Here is an 18566-nt window from a genome sequence, read left to right on the forward strand (position 1 = left end):
CCTGCCCTTCACCTCCACAGCAATCTTCTCTGCTCTCTTTGTTTGTTCGTCTACGACACACACGGTTTCCTGTCTCAGCTCAATCATCTCTCTGCAGCCTCTCCTCGCACACACAGCGGCTCACTTCATGGTTAAGACGTCTTGCCTGTGTGTGTAGTTTGACTTCAACTATGTTGACTAGTAGAACTAATAAATATGGCCTCGTGTAAATCAGCATTAACAGATGAATAGTGTGGTGTTTCTACCAAGATGTAGACGTTCAGATAAATGACATGAAAACTAAATGTCAGAATATTATCTAAACTAAACTATGTGCTTGTAGATTAGTTAGAATATTTCTTGCAAATGAGTTGAATTCAAGTGTTTCAGAGCAGATTTTCAGTATTCCTTTCAGCTTTGGTTCACAGTGTGCAAAGGAGTGATGCTGCAAGCCTGCTGTTTGTGGCCTTTCCTACACACACACACACACACACACACACACAGAAGCAGGTGAGGTGACAGGTAACAGCTGCCCTCATTACACAGTGCGCTGAACCCTCCATGTGTAAAAAAAAAACAAAAAAAACCAGACCCCCGGGGAACACCTGGTCCAGAGAGCCAAACATGCAGAAAAGCTGCGTCACACGGCGGCACAGTGGCACATTGTGTTCCGCTGAACTGGACCCAGGGTCGAGGCCAGTCAGCCAGTAGTTTGAGCGACTGCTTTGTTGGCGTGTGCAGTGAACTCAGCCCACACATCACTGCTGACCAGTAAGACGGCACAAAGACGCACTGTCTGAGACACAGAGAGAAAAGATACTGACAGTTTGTACTCTTCTTCCACAAACTGCACTTGCATTGCTTTGAATTTGAAGAAATAGTTACTGTTTACTCTCGTGAAAATGGAAAAGCTTTTGCGTTTTGGGGGTCTGTTTTGCACGACAACAGTGTTCTGAGCCACTGAAAACACAACTTTCCTCAACATTTCCTTTCAATGGATTGACAGGACCGAGAAATGATCTGTGTTGGAGCGTGAACGTAAGAGATGGTTAAATACGTTATTTTTTTCTGCAATGAATTAATCAAAGTGAATGCTTTAACCCCCCAGCCTGAATATTAATTCAGATCATTTGCATTCTCGGTAGCAACTTTAAAAAAAGAAAAGAATCGATTAAACGGTGCACACTGTATTATTCAGAGTGCCAGGCCATATTTCAACTGGACAGATGTGAGAAATAATCCTGCAGCTGTTAAATAATGGCTGCTCATTGAGAAGCTGCAGCACCTTCTCCGTTCCACTCCACCCCTGAATGCCTCCGTCCGTCCGGCCGTCGCCCCCCTCCCGACTGAACATGCCTCAGCCCGGTTCGTCTGCTCTTGACCTTTGCCCTCTGTCATGATGAGGCCTACATCGGCAGTGATTGGGTGATTTACACTCGGCGCAGAGGCAGCAGAGAGGGGGGAGGAGAGGACGGAGGACCGCAGTCGGACGGGAAGAAGAAGATAATGAAATGGAGAATGGATGGAGGAGAAAACGGAAAGACGGAGAGAGATTAATGACGTGGAGTGGTAAAGATTACTGTGATCAGAATGAAAGATGGAAGCCTTGATTTCCCTGCAGATATTTTCTCACTGTCTTGCTCTGTTTTTCCATTTCCTCCCTCCCTCCTCCGGATTGCATCGTCCTCGCCGTTCATTCATTTCCACACCTCACATGCTGCAGTCTTTATTAAATTTCAAGAACTGATCTTTCTGCATTTCGCAGTCCCTCTGTGTAGCTCGTGCAGTTTGTGGGGCTGCGGGGTATAATCTGTGTTGACTTTCCATTTTCGGACGCGTCTACATGTCGCGCGTGACGCATTTGCATTCAGCGTCACTCACTTCAGTGCTCGCCGTTATTGGGAGCACGTCGGGCCTCAGCGTCACACGCTGGACTCAGGACGGAGACAGGAATCACACCGCCTGCCTGGGAATAAGAAGATTACCTCATGAAGCACAGATCAGGCTTCAGATGAAGCGCTCGCCGAGCCTCGTAATGGATTCTTATTGTCTGGATAACAATGATAAACACTCAGTAATGCTCCAGTGAGGGTTTGGCCTTCCACTCTCACGAGCACTTAGCTTTGTTATAGAGTCCCGCTCTCACTTTGCCATCTTTTTACGACCCCTTTTGCTTTTGTTTTGGAAAATTCCGAGTGATTTTTATGCCCATTTACCCTGAATAGAAGAATACTTCTCTTTTGGGAGCCTTCGAGGAGCTGTAGATGTTTCCCTGCGGACTGAAGACAGTTTAAATATGCTAAATGTGCGCTCCTTAAGAGCAGCAGCATTGCTTTAGCCAAAGAAATAGCCTCATATACTCCATGTTAGATGATTATAGGTATTGAGACATCTGGTTCTCTTTGCCCAGAATAATAAAATACAGTGTGCTTTATAAACTAGGATAAGGCTGCATGTCGCGACACCTGGAACATGAATATTCATTTTAAGTTTGAAGTCTGAGGAGTGTTCATAAAAATATCTGTCATTCTGAATTGACTAAAAGCTGAATTTTACTTGAATATTGTGTTGTTTGTGCAGCATCACCACAGAGAGAAGCGCAAACATGGAGGAAAACACTTCACAATATGGCAGACACCGCTGCTTCTTCCATTTCTTGCGTATTCTCTATTGGAGGGTTTATTCTTGTCTGGTAGAACAGTACTGTATCATCTGTAAACGTTATTTACCAAGGCGGTCTTGTCTCTGATATTGAACAGTAACGTCCTGACAGCTCATTTTCCGTGTCTTTGCCTTTGATTTCCCGATGTGCTCACTCTGCTCTTGTATCACCATGGTGTGAGGATGCTTTTCTTTCACTTTAAAATGACGAACGCAGTGTCCTCATAGAGCGTGCTGCCCACCTTTCCTGCTGTATTTGGGATCGGCTGGAAAGCCTCACCGTGTCCATTCTGGAGGACATCCATGTGGTCAAACGCTTCCTTTTGAAATCCTGCTTTTTAATGAGCAGCGGAGACAACGTCAGTGAAGTTTCTGCTGAGTCATGCTTTTACACATATTTTCTGCTGACTGCCGCAGAAACGCTTCTGCTCATCAGCTTCAGCTCATGCGATTATTCAGGCACGAGTGTGCATACAGTTGGTTAATGTGGAGAGGGAGAGAGAGAGAGAGAGAGAGAGAGAGAGAGAGAGAGAGAGAGAGAGAGCAGCCTGGCAGACTCTAACGATGCCACTCATAAGTCACTTTGATATTCAGACATCTGAGTGGAATTTTATGGTTTAGTTAGTTTCATTTATTCCTTTCAAATAAATCTACTCATCTATTTTACAGTGCTTCTTTGCTTGTAAGGAATGATGAGTTGGAATCCTGGAATCTTGGAAGTCGGGATTGAGCACGGCCACATCCAAACTGCCTGTTTTCATTGAGTTGAATTTTGGGAGTGAATGTGGTGCAGCGGGCCTTTTGCCCTCTCTTCGGGCTCCAGGAACCACTTGTTTCAGCAGGAGCTTTGGTTCCCCACCATTGCTACCATAAACCTTCTGTAACCTTTTGCCCATTCCCGTGAGAATGTACTGTATGTGTATTTTGATAATTTCATGGTGACTGCAAGGTGACTTCGCATGTTTAGCGGTCTTTAGTTGGAGCAACCAACAGATATTTTCTTTGTGACAAATGACTGAAATGAGGAAAATATCCCCAAATGATCAGATGGAAGCAACAGACATAATGCCTTGTTAACATCCTGGCATTAGCTCCGAATACCAAACAGAGTGAGTCAGTGTGAACTAAGACATGATGGAGCATGTTGGGCCACAGACATGAGCTGTCTGATTTTTCCAAATAAAACTTGATTAAATAATGAAACTGTAGATGAACACAATCAAGTCATTACCATGTGGAGAAACTGACTGGAGTCATTAGTTCATCTCTCACTGGCAGATTGTCTGACTCTCAGGAGACACGTTGAGATTTTCTCGCTTCATGAGTTCCCACTCCGCCCAGTAAACTTTGGGCACCTTCAAACTGTATGATCCTCCAGACCTGAGGTCACTTCAGGGAGCTTCTGGGAAAGTTTTCGGGACTTCCGCTTTCGTTCTGGACCAACCAATGAGCCGGGTTTCTTCTTCGTCAGGCTTTGCTTCCTCTCTGGTAAGTGTTCGTTTTGGGAAACAGCGCCCCCAAACGAGCAGCTGTTGTAATTGCATGACTTGGTCCAGACGTTTGGTCTGATCCCAGAGTTACAGTGTGGAAGCGAACCAAACCAAATGAGGTGTGAAAAATCTCACCTTGTTGTTGTTCATCTACTCAGCCTTGGGGTGAAGTTATGAAAAGTTATGTTTCAACTGTCTACACGGAGACGGAGTCAACAAGTTCCACTTTGAGTGCTGTTCCAAAAAAATGCGTTTTAACTGGCTACAAGCACCATTGTCACACACAACCGGAACTCAATGAAAGTTTTTTGCGTTTTCACTTGAAAGCATTATGTGAACGGCGCCCTGACCTCCATCGACAGTACAAAACCTCCAAAATGAGCAACATAACAAAGACATATCTTTCTTTTGACTATATGTCTTATTTTAACTGCTGCAGAAGTGAAGAAGGTAAATTTAACATTTGCTCAAGATCCAAATTAGTGTTTCCTACCGTTAAGAGCTACAACTTAGCTTCATTTCTTTGCCACCAATCTGCCACCAAATCTTTTGTTGTACGATCTGACTTTGTTCTCACTTGCTGCTGTTGCTGCTAAAAATATCTGTTTGCTGCTTTCATTGCAAGTGTTCTATTTTTTTCCCAGCTCCAGTTGGACCGTTTTAGAGCCTGCGGTCGTTAAAAAGTTGGTAGAGTAATTCATTATGTGTGTGAGGATTGTTTCCATTCCATATCTAATTCGGCTGTTTGGAAATGAACCACACCGCCACGCCAGACCTCTCAGTATTTGGATTTCTGGGAAACGTAGACATGAGGTGTTGATTTGAATGTGTGGCTGAGGTTGTTTCAGTAGCTGTTTCAAGTCCTTTTCCTCATCAGGCTGCTGGGATCTGTTTAGAGGCCCGCTGGGACGCAGTCCTCCACATGAACTGATCACTGCAAGCTGGAAACAGCATTCCTCCAACCAGACAGAGGGGGAAGTGTGGGAAACCAGCCAGACTGCTGTGTGTGTGTGTGTGTGTGTGTGCGCGCATTTCTGTACATCCCTCCAACTCATTCTTGACCTCACTGCTGTGAAATTAAAATTGGGTCACGATGTGAGAGTGTCCCACCAGGCCTTATGTAAGGAAGCACCAGCCTCCTTAAACTTCCCATTCACACACTGCGTTCTGATTATTCTGATGATGCTACTTTAAATCAGCTCAAACTGAGCTGTGCATCCTGGATCTGAACTGCGAACCGGATGTCATTACATTAATTACAAATGCTCGTTCACCCCAGAGGATGAGGAGGAATTCCTGCCAGCTTGTGCAGGACATGCATTGTTTGTTCATCTGAATGGTTGGCGTTTGGATTCGCCCACACCGCCACTGGATTTGACAGCAGCATTAATGTAAACGGTGATTTTAGCCATATTTAGGCTCTGTTTAGTTGACAGCACACCGTTTTTGCATTTTGGTTTCAAAAAAGTTTTGTGTTTATACGGCAGTGTTTTGAAAACAGCCTGCAGAAACACTGAGAATATTGTAGTTTCCATGTTGGGCCATTAGTGGGTGCTGTTGTTTGTTTTTGTAATGGAAGCACACACACACGGGAGCAGACAAAAGTACACAATGATCATTAAGAGGGGTGAGTACACGGATATTCGTCAGGACAGACGACCAAGTGGGATTGTTGTTAAGGTGAGTCTCAACTCTGAAACTACCGAGTCCAGGAGAAGTCATGACACTCTGGAATCGAACCTTGTCATTGTCCACCTACTGAGCATGTGCAGAAGAACTATTTACTGTGACTGTGGTGCACACGCGCTGTAGCGCCATCTACACAGAGACAGAGCCTGAGCGTTTTCAAAAAGTTCCACGTTGGGAGTTGTTTTGGTGCTTTCAGTGACTCCAAGCGCTGTTGTCATGTAAACAGACAGCCTAAATGCAACACAGGTTTTGGGTTTTCACTTGAAATCCTTGTAAATTCAGCCTATGCATAAATATTTTAGTTAAATTCATATGAATATGAAAATGAATATGAATATGAAAATGGCACAGCGTGAGTAAACACTGTGAAAGCACAAAGGAAAACAGGTGTTCCTTTAAAGCACTTTTTTTGTTTGTTTGTTGTTTTTTCCTGTCATTTTCATTGAGGCGCCACTTTTCTTGTTCCGAGCTGTGCTCAGCGGCTCGTCTCGTCCTTCATCCGAGCAGGTTGCGTGCCGAAGCTCCGTCGGCTGCCTGCTGAAGCTGAAAACCAGCTTAATGAGAGCACTGAGACCACACTGTGAAACGCTGCGCCAACGCCACCGACACAATCACGGGCTCAATGACAATAAAGAGAGCTGTGGTGCTCCTTCACTCCGCTATTTATTGTCACCATGTTCAATTCTCTTTACAGACGAAAAAGAAGTGAGAATGATTTACTGTCGCCATTACAGGTTTCAAGTGATTGCTGGTTGCATAAAAAATGGATTTAACAGGGACGTTACCTTTAATTACTCCCAGCAGAAGGAGTGTTTACCTAAACACAGTTTACTATTGCTACTTGCTGTTCAGTTAATTCGGTGGCCTCGTCGCTGATTGCATGAATTAATCAGTTGGTTTGCTAATGGCGGGCTGGGAAGGAGGAAAGATCCCATGATTGTTGTTGAATTCGGAGCTTCCTTCCTCGACAGTGGGGATTTTCAGAGCTCCGAGCGGCCAATGCGATCTCACTCCAACGTGATACCCTGGCTCCCAGGGTAAGTGGCTGGAACACCCGGGGGGCGCTGGCCCATCCCGGGTGTCTGTCTGTGGGGGCCGGCCAAGACCATAATGGCTTTCATGGTCTTTCCCGTGTTGGTTTTTCTTGGTAACCACAAATACGAAAGTTTGAAAAGCATCAATGACCTGCTGGGACCACCACCAAAATATCTGCTGGATGATGGGCTGAGGAAAGACGGGGATTCATGGACACTGAAGACACCGATGGAGTATTGGGGAAAGGAAAATAAACGTCCAGATGAAAGTAGTAAAATGCAAATAAATTCAAATATAAGGTGCATTAAAGGTGCACGTTTCATGTGAAACAACGGCCCCTGCAGGCCTTGGGCGTAACTGCAGCTTAGTGAAACGCTCATGCCCGTGGCTTGCGTCCATGTACGTGCAAGGAAGAGGGGAACTCCTTCCTCGCTATTTTAGTAGCGCTTGAGTAAAATGTAAGGTTCTTTTGCCTGGTGGGGTCTGTGCTGGAGTTGTGGCAGTGCTAGAAGCCGGTCTGTTCTTACTTTCTGGAAGCTCCATCCTCAATACTACTCAGTTTTTGCTCGCTAAGCATCTGGCGGAGTAATGGCGGACAAAACGAAAGCTAAGCAAATCAGGCCAGCGGGAGTGAACATTACATCACATCCTCTCAAATTCTCCCCAAGAAATACAAATTGCCGGACCAGCACTGCAACTTTCAGGTGACAATTTAGCGCTGTTAGCGGTACTTGCAATGAATATATCAGGGCACATTCTACACATCATTGAATATTTGTCTAAAATAAGTATTTTTAAAGTTGAAAAACTCCTTAATGCACCTTTAAGGGCACCATGGATGAGATGATGAAGCCATGCCAAGGTCTGGACGATGAGTTGAATGATCTGAGGGAGCATGTTGATAAGATAAAGGCCATGCTCCATTGGGATGTGAAGGAGAGGATCACCCCGCTCGTATTATGAACCATCCTTTTACAAGAAGGAGCTGTGCCAAAAACAGGTTGCAATCCAATCGACCCACCCCGAAGGAAAGCCAGCCCCCAGTTGTCCCTCCAAATAGTCCACCGCCAGACCTGCCAGTTCAGGAGATTAGTGAAAGGCCTGACAGTTCAGGAGCTCCAGCAAATCTGGTCCTGAAGGATACAGTAGTGTAGTGTCACATCCATTGATTCTACTCTGACTGTAGGACCGGAGCATAAAGATTGCAGTGTCGGGTCCTGAATGCAGAGTTTGTGATAAAGCCCTGTGAAAGACTGCGTCCACACAGCTTGGAGCTGAAGAAGCTGCGCTATGTTTGACGACGTTGAGCCCAGCTCTTATTGTGAAGGCTCTCTGTCTGGTCGGGACATGATCTGGCTCAACATGGCACTTCTCCCACGCCCTGTGGTTCGTTTCCTCAGAGTCAGTGAGCAGTGATTGTCTGGAGGGAAAACAGCGTTGATGTGTGATATAGTTGATTGTCGGCATGAATCAATTAATGTGTTAAGGCGAAACTAATGTGTGAACTGTTCCAGCCCGGGTTGAAAGATGTTCGTCAATAATATTGACCTCACCAGCATCACTTCATCTCTGTGTTGGCTGATGAAAACATTTTCATTTATCTGCAGATTCTCGTGGGACTGACTTCGTTTCTCTTTCTCATTGTAAATAAGGTGATGTTCCCAGTTTCCGGTTGTCTGAAAAACTACATGAATGAGCGAATAGCGGCAAAGAGCGTCGCACTTGTACGTTAACGTAACTTTCAAACATGAATCTGAATCATGTTGGGTGATTCGTGCTTCTTTTTCTAGTGGGAAACTTTTATTCTGCTAAATCAAAGAAAGGCCAAAAATTCCCTCAATTCCCATTGACCTAAACCTGACTCTTTCTTTTTTATGATCTGATTTGCCGCAAGTCGTTCAGTTATTTTTGGGTCGTTCTTTGAAGTTAACACTCTCCTTTAACAGAGTGAATCATTTTGATGGGATCTGGTGTTGCATGGTTAGATCACCAATCAGGAAGGAGAAACGAAAAACACATGAATTAACTTTATTATTTTTTTCTGTAGGAAATTGAGGAGATCCACATCAATATTCCATATTCTGTAGATGAAAGTACAACTAGCAGACTGGCTGATCACAGTGCTGTCAGGATCAGAGGTGAAGGATGCCTCTCTGTGTTCCTATCAGCCCGGTGTTGATGTGAACTGAGATCCTCACCGTCTGTGAAAGATTTATGGCACTCCAGCAAAACACTGCAGAAAGTGCAGCAGATGCCCGAGTGTTGTGCTCCTCTATATTGGGGCTGACTGCTAATTAGCCTACTCTACTTCTACCAGTCTATAAAAAGCCGACACCGCCTCTGGAGGACTTTGTGACGCGTCCTTTCTCTGATGGCGACGGATCTGTGTTTTTATTGAAGTCAGATGAAGCCAATATCTGGCAGGTGTTGCTGTTCTGAGAAAGAATTGTGAGAAAATAGTCAACACTATTTTTAGTTATGGTTAGTTACGTTGGTTGGTTGTATTTACTTAAAGGATGCTTGGGATGTGAGCTACTAGTTAGCTAAACTGTTATATGTCCTCCCCTCATGAATCGGTGGTATCAGTATATTGCAAAACATAAAAATGATTTCAATATACTGCAGTATATTTTTGTTCGGTAAGGGTTTTTAAGGCCGTGTTTTGTATGCTAACTGTACTGAATGAAGGCTACTGCTAACTAACTGGCTTTATTTAGTTACTCTGCCTGAGCTGATAAGACCCGGTTTATGTGACATAGTTTAAGTAAAAACGTAAAACTTTCATTGTGTTTTGGTTGACTGTCTACACAACGGCAGTACATGGAGTCACTGAAAACACAACTTTTTAAAAAAATGATCTGAACTCCGTCTTCATGAAAACTGTTCTGAAACGCTGACTTATTGTTCTCTGCACCCACGTGTGTGGTGTTGTTCCGTAAATGACAAATGGCACCATCTAATGGCCCGACTTGAGAACTACATCGTTTTCAAAGTGTTTTTATGTAAACACAAAACTTTTATGAACAAAAATGGAAAAGTGATGCTTTTTCATCAAAGGCTGTTTGCGTAAACTTGATGAAAATTCTAAAGTGGTGTGTATCGCACCAACTAATATTGTATTATTATTTAAACATTATTTGTTTTTCAAAAAATTAGCATGAATTCAACAGTATGTTGCATTTATTCAAAGTTTGCTTTCCATTTTTAAAGACTTTATTCGTTTGTCTGTTGGTTTGTAGTTTATCTGCTTTGATTATGCTTCTTGTTGTCAATATTGTAAACATGCTGGAGTCATTACTACAGGACACATTTCAGTTCAGAAGACATATACAGCCCACTTTCATCTTGAGTGGCTCCGGCCGGTAAAATAAGGCCAGAATGACTTAATTTTAAGCTTTCAAGGTTTTTCTTTTGTTGGTTTGGCACAGAGTTTAGGTGATGAAAATGTCTTTCTACCAATCAGTTCCCATGGAAAATGACAACAGAGTCAACATGACGCTAATGACGATGATGAAATCTGCTGTAAAATGCATTGAAATGTCCAAAAACCTTCTCCTCTGGACGTTTTGAAAGATTCTCCCGATAGCACAGTTTTGAGGCTAATGCTAACTGGCTAGCTTTCATGACAGCATCACTGGTATCTCCACTTCTGTCTCAGTGTTGAGTTGCTTCTACTACTCTGAAGAAAATTGTTCATTTAAAAAACAAAATTCAATGTTTTCTTTGAAATTTCTTCAATTTGCATTGAGGTTTGGTTGGTCAGATTTGAGCCTCTTTCAGGCTTGTTTTGGTCCATGAGCCTTATGTTTGACACCCCTGCATTGGTCTGAAATAGCCACACAGTGCTGACAGCTCAGCTCATGTGTCACAGAGAAACTAGAAAACAGGAAGTAAAGCAGCTCTTCGTTGTTTTAACCATCTACTCTCCTGGTTTATGATGCTGCTGAGAATATTCAGCAGTCCTCCAGGGCTGGTATTCTGCGCTCTCACTTCACGCTGTGATAAAACCTGGTTCAACCGTAGGTCTACAATCTATTCCAAGCCAATGTTATTTATAGGATGAAAGTCCTGGATTCTCATTGGCTGGATTTTTTTAGTTACACTTTTACCGGGTATGAAAAGGATGATAACACGCGCCTTAGAATATGCTGTCGTTTCCAGGAAAGTGAAATAGGACAGACAGCTCATGATGTGTCTGTGCTATTTCATATATATATATATATATATATATATATATATATATATATATATATATATATATATGGTCTGATTTTGCAATTGAAAAGCAGGACTGTGGGGCAGAGTGAAGCTCCGCTGTCATATTTTTCTCTAATATCACAGGGCAGCTGCGCCGTCCAGCTAATCTCCTCAATCTGCTCTCATGTCACAGTTTAAATCTGCGTCTGCATCCGCAAAGCCCTTTCTGGATTGTCATGCTGACAGTCGGCACGGTGCTAATGAATGCAGTGAATATGCAACAGTAAAAGATGCTAACGTGCTGGGTCTTACCCGTCATGTCAGATAAACACGCTGCGTGTTGGAGACATGTTTGTGTGTAATTGGATGGATAATTCAAACGACTATTTTTAGATTGTGGGACGTTAGGGATTATCTGTTTAAAAAAAAAAGAGCGAGAGAATCTATGCATGCATACACTCACATGAAACATGACAAATTCAGGACGGAAGAGCCCCGAAGTCCAGGTCTGAGCTGGGTTCTCGTTCTGGTTGTCTGAATACACGACAGTGGCGCTCGGACAAAACGCAACGCTTTGAGAACGCTCTGGTTGAAACACTGCTGCTGTGCCTACGTGCACCATGACCTGAGTAAACAGCTTTTTTTTTGCCGTGAGTGTGTTGGTTCTGTATTCTCTGTGTGTAGCTTCACAATAACAATCGGCTCACTGGTGTTTTCATTCTACTATACGACTGATGTTCTCTGCAGCAATGGGGGGAAAATATAGTTCTGTATGTGCAGAAATCAGTCTGGGAAAACACTGGCTGATAAAAGCTCCATTGTAATTCTGACTTTATGAGAACTCTGAATGTCTATTCTCCGGTGCCCAGTGCCATCTGTGTGTGTGTTCACACACAGAGATGCGCCGCACTGTTTGTATTCAGGGCTGGCTGTGTGAGTGAGTGTGTGTGCGTGTGTGTGTGTGTGTGTGCGTGTGTGTGTTATCAGCAAATCTTGATCAGCCTGGACTGATTCCCTGGCCCTTCAGCTCAGTTGTCATGGTAACCTCCGTTGGAGAGAGGGAGTGTGTGCGAGTGTGAGTCTGATATCTGATGTAGTCTGTCTGGGTTGTGTGGCCGAGGTGGGCGGGCCTCGCGGTTTGGGACCCTGTGGCATTAGTGGCAGTGTGTGTGTGTGTGTGTGTGTGTGTGTGTGTGTGTGTGTGTGTGTGTTTTCAGGCAGGGAATATTACCTGGTTACCAGGTTTGGTGGTCTTCCTGACATCCGCAGGGGTTTTAGATCTCCTTTCCTTCTCTGATGGGCTCCTCCTGCCATCCCTGTGCTCTCCCTCCACCTGCAGTCAGCACACACACACACACACACACACACACACACGTTTTTTCAGTTCATAAAAGATGTGGTGTGTTGATGTCTTTTTGTCAATAATTTAGGACTCTCGCTACAAAAACAAAACTGAATACTTCATCCAGATAAACAAGTCTCATAAACAACATTAATATCAGTCTCAACAATGTAGGAATTACATTGCTATGACTTTAAATCTTTTTTTATTATTATTATTATTATTTATTTGTGAGTCACTCATTTCAGTTGTTCCCTACTGTTTACTTAAATTTATGATTTCTCAGTATGTATATCTGGTTATATATGTGTCTTTCTTTCACACGGTGTGTTGCTGAAATACACCTTGAGCTGATGAATTTCCATCAGTAGGAAAATACATGGAACTCTTTGTGTTTGTCAGAAAGTGTGTGTGTGACACAAAGTGTGGTCCGTTGTGCTTCCAGGTGTTCTGTAGAATGTTTGACTGCCTGCAGGGGGCGCCACAGGTCGAGGTAGGTCCTCCAGCATGGTGTGGAGTCCTAACAGCTGCATTCTGCATCAAATGTCTGCAGCCGGTGTGTTTTTTACTAACGCAGTGACAGTTCTGCACATTTCAGTATAGTTGGAATGAGTTTTTCTGCAAAGACGCAGTTTCTACTTCAAATCTTTCCTCATTTGTCCAAAAGGTTTTCTTCTTTTTCTTTTTGTTTTTATAAGGGTTTAAGGACAGCTTGTACATTATAGGAGCATGGTTGAGAGGGAATAGCTCCATCCCACACAGGTGGTTTGAACCCTCCCTGCTTGCTCCGTTCATTTGAAGCAGGAATGTACATTTTTCTCAATTAGTACAAAATAAAAATGACAACAACTTCAACACAAAGCCACTTTTAATGAAGCCTTCTGGTGTGAAATTTCACAAAAAGACTTCTCCTATACTTGTTGCATTCTGCATGTTTTTGCAAACTCCCCCTGACAGCATGGCTTTGAGGCTAATGCTAGTTAGCTAGCGCTCATGGCAGCATCACTCTCAGCCTGGGTCTCTGTTATGTTGTGTCTGCTACTTTTAAGAAATTTGTTAAAAAGTCATGTTTTCTTTGAAATTCTTACTATTCCATGGGCCTTATCTTGACACCCCTGATTTAAACTCCAGAAAGACGCTCATTGGTGAGCAGCAGTCTGCTTCACCACATCCGAACATGCAAACTCTCCCCCCGCTGCTGGGTTTGAATGCTGCAGTGGAGATGGAGTTCTACCTTGGTGTGGTGAAATTCCACTTCTTCAGCCGTACTTAGCAACATGTTGACCTTAATCTTTTCTGAAAGCCTCCAGTTTCTTTCTGTGACCCATTTGCAGGGTTCTGCAGGTTTCTCTCCCCTCCTTTAAGCTCGAGGTGAGTCCCAGACCACAGTTCTAATCTGGCTCTATTAGCCTGTAAACAGACACCGGGTCCGGGATGGCTTCATCTGGAGGGTTGTAAACACACACTCCGCTCCTCGTAAAACACTCTCAGCCTGGCCGGGCACAGTGTTTGGATTCTCATTTAACTCTCTCTAGGTACACTCTTCCTGTCTGTATACTCCCATTGCTTCTTCAGGAGGGTCGTGGTGTAATATCTCCTTTCTCTCCTGATTTAAACCCTGTTTTCTGCTGTTAAACTTCCTCTTTAGTTTCAAAACTCGTGAATTCGATCAATTTGATAAATCTCTTGGTCTCTGTTGATGGTTTAGATGAAGGGATCAACTTGTTCTCCACATAATGACTGGAACTAGCAGGGATATTTAGCTGTATGTTTAAGTATGTTGTGTCTTCAAATCAGGTTACAAGTTGCCCCATCCTTCCTCCAGTATTCTGACCTTAAACTTCTGCTCTGGTTTCAGCTTCGCAGTTTTACTGCTTCTGTTTCAAAGATCCGGTTTTTAATCTGATCTGTTCTTTTGTCAGTTATCTCAATGTCCTTATAGTGAAAATAGTGAAAAATCCACTTTCCTTTTTGTGGCATTTTGGAGGGTTCCTCCTCTGTTAGAGATGAACAGGAAATGCCTGAGGAGATAAGAGCCTCACAGATCGGCTCTGCAGAATGCTGGGTGCCTCAGTGCTACGTCTTGAAAGTGAAATTTTCACAGACCATGCTGGGCGCTGCAGCCTGGCGCTGCAGCACATTTCCAGCCTCCACGGCAGCTCCAGCCGCTCGGCAGCTATATTTGTGGCGGCGGCAGCCGCTCCGCCGCTGCGCTGGATGCAGCGGCGGAGAGTCCTGATGGCGTGTGAGACGGAAAGGTGAACTGACACATCCCATCGGCCGTGTGATGTTTCCTGCAGTAGCTGTCATTTCCCTTCACTGTCAAGCGGCCCATTGTCTGAGCGAGGAGAACAAAGCGTCGCCTGTGGCAGAATGAACCCTCTGCTGCGTCACTGGGGACAGTTCAGCGTGTTTCTCCGAGCATTCTAGATACAAGTCGAAGGACAGTGCGGCTCAGGTTGGCTGTGTTTAACCTGAGAAACACCTTTTGGTAACTTTTATAAAGTTTGGCATTTGGCTTTAAACCTTGTGTACATTGAAAAACGTGTCGTCTTCTCGACGCCGCCAGGCTGGTATTCATGCTTGGCACAGAGGGACTGAATGGCTGCAGTGAATGGGAGGCATTCACACAGTGTGAGCCCATATTGAAAGACATCTCAGCTGATAAAAAGACTTGACCTCCAGGATGGAGACATGACGGACGTGACTGCAGACCCCTGTCTGCACACAGACCCTCTTTCTTCTTCCGTTTTGTTTGAATTCATTATTATTTCATTGTATTGCGAGCCGGCCGGCGGCTCTGGCTTCTCTCAGGGTGCGACTGTAAAGAGAAGGCTCGCTGGGGAAATGACTGATTACTTAGAGGCTTAAGTGAAGGACAAAACCAAAGTCTTCCCAAAATGATGATATTTCAGTGCCTTTCGTTTACATGTGGATGAAGGTTTATTCAAGCGCTCACGTCACTTTTTGTGCCTGACCTTTGACCTCAGCGGAGCTCGGACATCGCCCTGACAGAAGGACCGCTTGTGTTGTTCACCCTGTCGCTGTCTTTGTACATTCACTGCTCGTGGCGTGTTTGAGTGTTTGCGTGTGTTGCACTGTACGTTTCCAGCCCCCCACTTTCACTGCAGCATTCCTTCTGGGACATGAAATGGGTTTTTCGCTGCGTCGTCAAGCGGCTCAATTGAGCCATTGTGTCGTTTCCATGCGTGTACGAATGCTCCTACATCTGTCAGAAGAAGAGATTGTTAACAGTCTCTGATTACCATCATTGCAGTGGCCTTAAGGCTCTTTGATGTCATGACTGAACTGATTTTAAAGCATTTTGTTTGATGATTTTCTTTCGCAGTTTTATCTGAAGCAGATCATGGACCCAGACTGTAGTTTTTATAAATTCTACATCATAAACTGTTGTGACTGGTAAACACATTTTCCATAAAGATCCTACGTTAACGTGGTTTTTCAGCGTTTGCATTATGTGTTGTTGATTGGTCAGAACGTGACGTCATGAGGCGAGGCAGGAGAGCGGCTCGCCCGTCAACCCCGCCATTTTTAAAACGCGATCACAAAAAGAACAGTCCCGATCAGAGGCGGAGTCACAGAAATCAGCCCCACAGAGGAACAGCGAGGTGCAGACATTTCTTCGGGTGGCTGACGAGTGGATTCGGCGGGAGAGTGACACAGAGTGACCCGTGACGTGTCGCCTCCACCCACGCCGAGCTGGAGCTCTATTGGATTGGAGTAGTGCTTTAACTGTGTAATAGAAGAGCATCACTACGTGTCAGCTTCATCCATGCAGCAGGACACGAATGTCCTGTTCACACGACGACGTTTTCAAGTGAAAACGCAAAAATTTCATTGTCTTAGTAGTGTCTGTTTACATGACAACGATGCTCAGAGCCACTGAAAACGCAACTTTTTGAAAATTCTCAGGCTCCGTCTCCGTGGTAACAGAGGAAAGCAACTTTTCTGGAATGCTGCTCCTGTGTCCCACGGCTGTAGCAAATAGTTGTTCTGCAGATGCTCAGTAGATGGAGAATAAAACAGTGTTTGTAGTGTCAGACTCCCAGTCCAGACTCTCCTGGTCCTGGTCCTGGTCCTGGCCCTGGTCCTGGTCCTGGTCCTGGTCCTGGCCCTGGTCCTGGTCATGGTCATGGTCCATGTTCTCCTGGTCCTGGCAGCTTTAGAGTTGACAGTTACTCTAATAATACTGTTTAGCGTATTGTTCTCTGTGCGTGTGTGTGTGTGTGTGTGTGTGTGTGTGTGTGTGTGTGTGTGTGTGTGTGTGTGTGTGTCTGAGCATTGTTTGTGTCAAAATTCAGGACCACAACACATTTGACGTTTTCTCAAAGGTTGAGATGTTCTGGTTTTTTTGAAAACTGTAAATATAATCCTGGTCATTTTGACTGGTTTGAGAATTCCAGTTGTTGAAATTGGATTATTCCACCCAACACACCTCTACACACTACATACACACCTCTACACAACAATACACACTTCATACATACCTCTAAACAACATCACATGGGACTTCATACACTCTTACACACATCTCGAAAAATAGCCTCTCACACACACACAATAACAGGTCATTACACACCCTGACGAACACACACACCTTCACACACTGCTGCACTCCTCATACACCCTCAGACAGTCATCCTCCCACTCCTGCCCTTTACACACCGTTTCACACTCTCTCACACACCCTCACTCATATCAGCTCTCGTGCCCGGTGTGTTTACACTCACACTCTCTACGTCTTCTTTACACTTTTCACACACTTCCTCTCGGACCTTTACATACCCGAGTGTTTACACATCTGCGCAAACATCGCACAATCTTACCGGCACGGCTCATGCTCACACACACCAACACACAATCTTACTCACCTCACACTTCAACAGGATACCCAGACAATAGCTGCAGAGTTACATAAAAACAACACACACACACACACACAGGCACAGGTCATGACATTGTGAGCGATCACCAGGGTGTGTGTTTCAGTCTTCAGTGATATAACTGGGTTTTTGTCTCACTATTACCCCTCTGGCCTCAGTTTTCAGGGCTAAACGCCACATGCCTTTTTAAAAAATGATGGGTTTTTTACTTGAAATGTGAAGTCAGCACTCCGGGTGTGTGTTGTGAAATGGGAACACCTCAGAGGCATCAGGTAAGAGAGAGTCACTCAGTGGTATTTCTGGTACATTAACCACAGAAAATCTGTGTTTTTCTTTTCACTGGCATATACTTCTACACCGTCGACGCAGCGGTACAGACAGTGGACTTCAAAATGAGTGTAACCTAACTCAAACGTGTGTGTAAGTGGTGATTATTTCAGTCCCTCAGGGCGCCCTTCTTCTGAAGAAAGACAAAATTACGAAACAAGCAGTGAGTAAAAGGTCAAAGGTTTAGAGTTTCAGCAGACTCGAAATTGTCTTTGAAGATAAAAATACGACATGGAGAGTAATTTCATTCACTGCTCCATGAGTCTAGTAGTGTTCAAGTGTGTGTGTTGGGTCATAATAATGGGACGAGAGGATCGTTAGTCAGCATGCAGTCATGTGTCTGTGCGTGAAGCAACCTAGCATCTACGACCCGCCAATTATCTAATAATAACAGATCACATCAATAAATACAGTGTGCTGCGCCAAAGTAGTGTTTTGTTTTGCTTGGAGTTGTGAAACTGCTGCGTTAGCCGCAGATCGGTGTTCGGATGTCTGATGAACTCACGGCTGTCTCTGTTCTGTGTTGCGAGACATCAGGCATACTGGTCGCTCTGCTGCTTCTGCAGTTTTGCAGCTAACTGGAAATCCATTAACGGGCAGGTTGTATTCCAGAGGTCAGTGCAGGGAGCCGTGGAAACCGAGGAAAATGCAACTTTTCTGAAACACTGCAAGTGTGAAACGGGGTCTTGATGATGGATGGATGGAGGGAGGGATGTCTGAGGCCTTTAGCAGCAGGCTGAAGCCGCCGCAGCAGCGGTGACAAAGAGATTTGAGAGATCTGACTGCTCATCAGTCCTGCTGGCTTCCACTCGCAGCAGAGAGAAAGAGGAGAGCCAGCAGTGCACCACTGACAAGTCACATCCAAAGGGGGGAGAGAGAGAGCAAGAGAGAGAGAGGGGGCAGTCGGGACAGTGGGAGGGCAGAGCTGTTTTACATGGAGCT

The 18566-nt window shown here is 44.5% G+C and overlaps 1 protein-coding gene across 1 annotated transcript in view; it reads left to right on the forward strand.

Moving 5' to 3' along the window:
• The window catches only part of bcar1 (BCAR1 scaffold protein, Cas family member), a 49961-nt gene that overhangs the window by 2765 nt on the left and 28630 nt on the right, over positions 1 to 18566 (forward strand). The window lies entirely within an intron of this gene.

This window comes from Salarias fasciatus, chromosome 7 (genome assembly GCF_902148845.1).
Source record: "Salarias fasciatus chromosome 7, fSalaFa1.1, whole genome shotgun sequence".
NCBI lineage: Eukaryota > Metazoa > Chordata > Actinopteri > Blenniiformes > Blenniidae > Salarias > Salarias fasciatus.